The following is an 8522-nucleotide window of genomic DNA, read 5'->3' as shown; positions in this document are numbered from 1 at the left end:
AAGTTCAGGAAGTTAACAAACTCATACCACACACGTCCAGCAGACTTTTTATTTTTTAACGGATGCAGCAGGGGTTTGGAAATCTCAGATAGAAAGAGACAGGATGACTGGGGAAAACTGTGCCTGTATGTGGTGGTGTGTTGATCACTGTGAGAAGTCAAGTCAGCCAAACTCACGATAAACTTAGCTGTTTTATTTTTAAATGTGTTTATTTTGGTAAAATATCTGGCTGCATTGTGGTCTTCCTATATGTGATTACCTGCCTGGCTTGACACATACGCTCAATTGTTGCGCAAGAAATAGAGGAGATGACAAAACTATTGCTGTAGCGCGGGGGCCTACACGGCCCTACACGCACCTACAAGGGCCTACACGGATGTACAAGGGCCTACACGGATGTACAAGGGCCTACAAAGATGTACAAGGGCCTACACTGTTTACAAGGGCCTACACGGCCCTACACGGCCCTACATGTACCTACAAGGGCCTACACGGATGAACAAGGCCTACACTGATGTACAAGGGCCTACACGGCCCTACACGGCCCTACATGTACCTACAAGGGCCTACACGGATGAACAAGGCCTACACGGATGTACAAGGGCCTACACGGCCCTACACGGCCCTACAAGCACCTACAAGGGCCTACACGAATGAACAAGGCCTACACGGATGTACAAGGGCCTACACGGCCCTACACGGCCCTACACGCACCTACAAGGGCCTACACGGATGTACAAGGTCCTACACGGCGCTAAACACACCTACATGGATATACAAGGTCCTACACGGCTCTAAACACACCTACAAGGGCCTACATGGATGTACAAGGGCCTACACGGCCCTACACGCACCTAAAAGGGCCTACACGGATGTACAAGGGCCTACAAAGATGTACAAGGGCCTACACTGATTTACAAGGGCCTACACGGGCCTACACTGATTTACAAGGGCCTACACGGCCCTACACGCACCTACAAGGGCCTACACGGATGTACAAGGGCCGACAAGGACAGTACGCGCCCGTTGTGGCTGGGCAGATTCGATAACATAGGCGCCGGAAAAGAAATAGCTGCAATATGCTATAATATGCAATGCTTACACATGCGGTGTGATCAAATAATGACTGGAATTCTGAAAGTGACACATTAATGCTACTTGAGAAACACATTGTATTGTACACTCGTTATTATCTTTCCACATCAGTGCTCTACGATTGCCTGATATTTGCAACTGCCCTCATCATATTTATGTTTGCACAAAAATTTGAACAGCCAAAGCAGTTTTGTATATGCAGGGTATACTGCTGAAAGTTGATTCTGACTTTCTTAAACAAAACAGTAGTGTGAAATCAGTTCAACCTCTTGGGTACATAATACCAGCATTTTCCAACCTTTTATTTTCTTGCCCAGGATGGTTCACTTGAAAAACCTAATTTCAACCTAATTTTTTTAACTGCTTTTGTAGTGTCGGGCCTATCATAGTTAAGCAGTCACTTCCCTGACATCGTGTCTATCAAGACCTCCTCTGTGATGTGGAGATTCACATACTGAAAGTGACACTTGAATGCCACTTGACAAGCCTTTCCATTTGCTCTCTCATTGTTATGCGCCCCCTCCACCTCAACCTGTGGCTTCTGTGTGAGATGGCCATCATCAGAAGCCTGAGATTGGTTATACTGTTCTCGCTGGAGTGAAGGAGAGTTACAAAGAGCCTGTGTGCACAATAATTCTGTGAAAGGATTCACGTGTGTTCACCACATCCCATCTTAACACTTCAGCCGAGCTATTTCAGGAGGCTGGAGGACTGTGGAAATAGGCTTTTACCAAGCACTGGTTGTCCATTTACTATGTGAGCCACTAATGTTGAAAATATCTTCTTTTGAGCAGGTTTGTTTGGGAAAGAGAAATAAGAGACCACAGGAAATCAGAATGTTTTCATATCAGTGATCTGATGTCTTGTGTTTGACTGTTATCATGAAGAGGGAAAACAGTGATAATGTGCTGTAATCTTATGTTACGGCGATGCTAAGGAAGTGAGAAAACAAAAATAATAATTGAATAATGCATTAAATGTGCGTAATGTAAACCAGGAGCCTGTGGAGCCAAACAATAGAGAGTTTATGACTGTTGAATTTATATTTTAATATGTTATTATAATACTTTTTTTACTGCTTTGAAATGTCAATTTCACGCCAAATTATCTCTCTACACAAACACACACACACACACACACACACACACACACACACACAAATGACATCACAAACATTTCATACATGTGGGATATTAAATATAGAATTACTCCTTTGTTGATAATGATCACTCAATTTCCCTGTGTCAATTGAACGTGTTAGAGAAAATCTATCTACCTTTGGAAGCAGTGAGGTTAAAGTGTGAATATCGTATAGATATACTGTATGGAAACTATAAATAGATGGATTTAAAACAGATTTATACAATGTATTAGCCTAAATGCTTGAATCACTTTGACTTTAGCTCAGTAGATAAAGCATAGGTTTTCCACACCAAAGAACCCCAGCTCTAATTCCAAGTGAGTCGATTTAACACCAACATTTTTCATGCATGCTGGATTCCCCCCAAAACATGTAGCCTTCCGCTCCCTTAAACAGCTGCAGCCTAATTCTTTATTGTGCACGCCAGTGGTGGTGCTGGACAGGAAAGACATGTCAGGTTGTAAAATAACCACATACTGAGGGATACTATTATAAAAATGAAGTCAAAAATTACTGAGTACACTTCTATGTCTGTCTGTTGGTCTGTTCTTGTTATTGCAGCATTACTTGCACACATGTTTAAAGCAACTTTAGCCTCTGGACAAATTCCCTAAATATGGCAAAAAGTTAATTTTATTACACAAAGGTGGTGACACCTGTGACCTAAACTATCAGCCTAAGCTCCCGGAGTCTCATTTCTATACTTAGCACGTGCACAAAACAGGGCTGAAAATGGGCGTACGCTACTTTCTATGCAAAGTTTGTGATTTATAAAAAACAGACTTGATGCAGCTCAAGCACATTTTTTCACTCCACATCATCCATGTTGTCTTGAAGATTAAATCCAGCCGTGTTGTATGCCCTTGTACTGAGTGATACTTGTTCCATGAACACCTTGCAAACTCCTACTCAAATCTTAAATACAAATTTGTTCCTAAAATTTAATCAGTGCTGTCTCACTATCACATTGTCCACTACAGAGCGCAGGAGGAGGAGATGGCCCAACTCCATGGAATACAGTATAGCATCAAATGACTTTTATTATATGATTAGAAAACGGCAGAATAGTCAATAACTAAATATCTGTTTTTAATACAGTGCATATATCCTTAAATGTCAAAGTCTGGAAACTCAGCCATTAATGTCCTATTTGTCCAAATACAGGTCTTAACTACTCTGGGGGCTGTTTCCAGAGGGAACATGGCCGACAGCTAAGTGTTTCAGATAAATATTATATACAAGCTTAAAATTTCTTACTAAGGATTGTTTGCATATAACATGTAGTTCAGTTAAATCTTATCATATGGGTCTGGTATATCGAAGCTGTCCTAGAGTGGCGTAATGCCTGCCGTCATGGACGGTATTATTAATACACATAATCTATAAATCAGGTTTGCCTACACTGTGCGAGAACAGGACAAAATAATAATTCAACTGGCAGCAATTCCCAAACGTCTGAGATGTTTTTTTCTTTTTTCCACACCAGTTGTAATGATTGGGGGTAGCGAAAGAACAACTGCATGCCAGGTTCATGAACATACTGATCAGCATTCTTGAGGTGCTCTGCACTGACATTTTATGGTGAAAAATAGGCGTGCACAGGGCGGGAGAAGAGGCTGATTCACTGATGCACACTTGTGGCTAATCTGTGATTTACACTGTTTCATAAATCTGAATTTATTCAAGGCGTACACCATTTTTTTCCATTCTTAATCCTACAATCACTGGTCGGCTCAAAGGTATGTGCCTACCTGGGGAAAGATAATGTGCTTTAGCCACAACAGGTTTAAAACCTGGTCAGAGTGCAACAACGCAGGTGCTATAAAAATACTGGGAAAGTATCAAAATGCTTAATCCAAAGAGGAATGCAAACAACCTGTACTAATAATCCGTGCCTTTAAACGAGTTGTCAGGACTTCTACATGGTTGTCAGAGCTATGCTATGTACTCAAAGAAATTGTTGCAAATGTGCCGTACTGTAATTCCTCAGCTGCAATGACAATGCAGAGCCCCTAAGAGTACAGAAGATACATGCACGAAAATAAATGACCAATTATAACAGACAGGGCTATGACAGGAGGGGGGACTTAAAGAGACAGGCACCAAAATGGTTTGTTTTAGGCAGAGTAGATTCAGTCAGACAGTTACGTGTTTTGAACATAAAAGCATGTAAACATGTTAAAGTAGAAGCTCCAAATATAAATACGATCCCGAATATGAGCATGCTATAGGAACTTATAAAAAGACTTACAAATCTGTCCAATGCTTTTTCACTTGATCAATTAAATCACTTTGGTCTGCTAGGATCATCGGTTCAAATAATAATTTTCTGATATTTGTAATTAGAATTTTAACTGGCGTTGATTTTTAAAAATCTATCTGTCTATTTGTCTTTGTATGTATCGATCCATCTGTTAAGACCCTTACGTTTTATGCCTAGGGGAAGCTGGGAAGTAACACAAATCATAAACTCACACTAACAAAGGAGAGACTAACATGTCAAAGTACCGTAACAATTATATGTATATATATATTTATATATATATATTGCAACACAACTGAAATAACACAACCATCCATCTATCTATCCATCTATCCATCTATCTATCTATCTATCTATCTATCTATCCATCCATCTATCTTTTTTCACTATATTTGTCCTCTTATTTTATTCTATTAATATCCATATCTCACAGATTGTTGAGAAGGATCATGAAAAAATATGGCACTACTGTCTGAAAAAAAATATGTGTGAATACATATTCTGTGTTTGAAATAATGTGGTTTGATAATTCATTTTTGTATAGTTGTTGCAATGCACGATAGATTGTTGTTTCTGTTATAGACGTAATGCGTGTCCGCTGAGATACACTGTATAATCTGATTCTTTTTTATAGATTGGTATACTCAAGCGGAACTGCTCTAAAGAACCATGTTAGAGTCTCATATGGTTTGGGCAGCTGAGATTGATCTTTTTTTCCTCTCTCGCCGGCAGTGGAAGAGGGTCGGCTCTAACTGCGTGACATAAGGGGGTGTGCACACCCAGTGGAGCACAATACAATCTGATACAAGGTGGCGCCCTACCTTGTCAGGCAGAGTGTAGCCAGAGTGAGTCATGACACAGACAGGTTCTCTTTCTGAAGGCCTGGGTCTTTCTTGTCTTCCCAGCACAGCAGTTTGGGTTACTGCATAAATCACCTCTAAGTCGCCTTAAGTCCAAATCCTCATGAGCTTTGAATGGCGTCTAGCGGTAGGACTCTGGGATTTTGGAAAATTGAATTTTAGTTCTGCGGATTTACTTATTGTTGGGGGTAATCATTCACGGATTTGGCTTGGTCTCAGTTGCTTTTTTTATTTGCAGTAGAGATAAAAGAATTGTATTATGTGAATGCCATTAGAGGGTTATAATGGGCCACTGAAGGCAGGTTTCACAAATTGAATGTGACTTTTATAATGCTTTTCATTCATTCAATTTATGCAATAAGCAGTGTGGATGATCCTCAGTGATAGGCGTTTGATTTGAATAATTCCAAGGGTAACTGTTTATTCCTTAAATGAAAGAATGAACCAGGACAGCGGTGATAATGTTTTCTGAAATGCGGTGAAATGTAACATAGTTATAGTGCTTAGATGTCATCTGATGATCCATTTATAACCTAAAATTATGATTTATTATGTCATCAAACACCTACACAACAAGACATGCAATGATGGCATGCCTTTCTCTGCACTACAGCACACTGTCAGGAAAACAAATTGCTATTAACATAATCATTCAGTGAACTGTCATACTGGAGACATGGGGGATGTGTTGGCATGTATTTGTCCATTGGCTGGTGCATGCCCATTGGCAAGGCCTTTAAACTGACTGGGGCAAGGCAGCCATCAATAATTCAATGGGTGTGCCAGCACAAAGGTAAACAATGGCTGTAATTAGGGGAGGTCTCCACTGTGGACAGGGAGAGTAATGAAAGGGCAGTCATTTCCACTGGTGCCCAGAGACAAGGGATGTTTTACAGTGACGGAGCACTGCCAAACTAAGCATAGCCATACTGACTATATATGTGTGTGTGTGTGTGTGTGTGTGTGTGTGTGTGTGTGTGTGTGTGTGTGTGTGTGTGTGTGTGTGTGTGTGTGTGTGTGTGCAAGAGAGAGAGATATTGACGTTGCTTATGTGTGTCTACAAAGCAACAGTTTGTATTTTAAATCAGGGTTTTTGTAGGGTATACACACAAAGATTAGGTATTGATTTTCAGTACAAAAAAACCTTCAATACTATGTTCACTTACTGTTTCTGTAATGGTTTGAATATTTCAAACACAACCTTGGTGAATGAATCATACTGATCCTGGTTTCTATTATGTTTTAGCATAAAGGAATTCAAAATTCCTCTAATACAATACAAAGGTGTGTTTTGTTTGGGGCATTGTTTTTCGTGTGCTGTTCACTTCCTCTGTTGTGGAAATAAGCTTGCATTTCAGTGAATTCAGCAACATCTAAAAGTCCTCCTCAGTCTATACCCTCATAGTACCAGTATTAAACTGAACAATGCAAATTAAAGTATTTCTAAGCTGTTATATTGTTAAGATAAAAAATATATAATTCATTTTCCATTCATTTATTTTTCACATCCCATTTATATCCAGGTGCAATGCTTCATTATCCAATATATGTTGCACTACAATGCTGTTGTCTTTCTATTTTTCATCTTGTGTTCTTATAGTATGTTTGATTTTATAATTTTGAAGCTGACCAATTTTAAAGTACATATATAAACAACAACTTTCATGGTAGAGTTTTATATACAATACATGTAAGGTGGCCATGTGGTAAACTTGTACCTCAAACCCAGCCATTGTTTTTTATTTCTTACAGCACATTGTCTATTTTAATGGGAGAACAACAATGTAATGCATATGAGCATTGGTGGCCTAAAGTAAATGTGCTGTATTTATATAGCACCTTTCTAGTCTTAAAAACCTACTCAAACAGGTTAGAGAAGCGAGCTTGTGACCGACAGGATAACATCTGGGTGGGGAAGGTGAAAGAGCAGCGCTTGTCCGTCTCTCATCACCACCACTGAGGTGCCCTTCAGCAAGGCCCTTAACCCCAGAGGCCCTTTACCCCTCAGTGGGCAGATTGGACTGTGGTTGTACCGGTTAACTTCCAGGTATGAATGTGTAACGGTGAGAAGATGATCAGTGTGTTCCTGCAAAAGAGAGGCTTCCTCTCAGTGAACCTTCCCTGGATAAATAAAGGTTCAAAAAAATAATAATAATAATACAGTTAGCTGTTCACACATAATCATTATGGTAATTATAATCCACATACAAACACACATATCAAGCCATGTGTTGGTCTTCAACAAGTGTTCCAGTGTTTTCAAGTATAACACGTAATAAATCATTGCATTCTTTATTTAAACAGCAGAGGTAAAGTCAGTTCATTGTATTTGCTTTTGAGTTTAATAAAGTCTGCCAGCAGGTGTTTGCACCACACAAGTATATTTTGTAAAAGTAATGTTAATTTAAAAAATGCATGTAGTAAAGTTGTGTTTACCTAAAACTACTTGTATGGTCTAGTAATATTAAGATAAAGTATAGCTAACTACAAATAAATGTAATCGCAAAAGTTGGATTTGCCATCATCACTTGACCTTTACAATGTTTTGTACATTGTGAAAGCTGTTTTTTTTGCCACTTTACAGTTAAATGGGAACTTTATACTGTACGTATACCATTCACATATTTCTCTGACAAACTTCCCTGCTGTTGTTTACAGTACATGAAAGCAGACATTGATTTTTTTGGTCACCTCATTTTTCTTTATTCACCTGTTTTGTTGTTGTTCTACTTCTTTGTTAGACTCGCTGTCAATCTCCTGGGATTCAATCCCATGTGTCCATGTCCCTGTGTGATTTCTAAAGGCAGTGTGCTTAACCATTCAACTATCTTTAGTGCTGAGGAACACACACACACACACACACACACACACACACACACAGCTTTACGGCCTGATAGAGAAAGATGAACAGACTGAAGGAGGTAGATGCAGAAGAATTCACCTTTTGGTAGAGAACTCAGCATTCAGAACACTTTGTCCTCGTTTAAAAATAAAAAAGGTTTATTTCAAACAGACGCTGATTCTTATTTGCCCTGCTCATTCAGTCAGCAAGTACATCATCCACATGACCTTGTCTCTTTTCACTAAGACTTTCATCAAACTGAAAACATGGCTGACCAAGCAACAACGTAAAGCTGCTCAGCTCACATCGCTCCGGCAGAAA

General features: G+C 39.5%; 1 long non-coding RNA gene across 1 annotated transcript; it reads right to left on the bottom strand.

Moving 5' to 3' along the window:
* Nucleotides 1–216: 216 nt before the first annotated feature.
* Nucleotides 217–7413, bottom strand: LOC117959418. Its single transcript, XR_004659933.1, has 3 exons — nt 7401–7413; nt 7199–7202; nt 217–280 (listed from the first exon to the last, which is right to left on the bottom strand). It is a non-coding gene; the product is annotated as an uncharacterized LOC117959418 (long non-coding RNA).
* Nucleotides 7414–8522: the final 1109 nt, after the last annotated feature.

Source organism: Etheostoma cragini, chromosome 16 (assembly GCF_013103735.1).
Source record: "Etheostoma cragini isolate CJK2018 chromosome 16, CSU_Ecrag_1.0, whole genome shotgun sequence".
NCBI classification, from domain to species: Eukaryota; Metazoa; Chordata; class Actinopteri; order Perciformes; family Percidae; genus Etheostoma; species Etheostoma cragini.
This window is presented reverse-complemented; position numbering and strand designations above follow the sequence as displayed.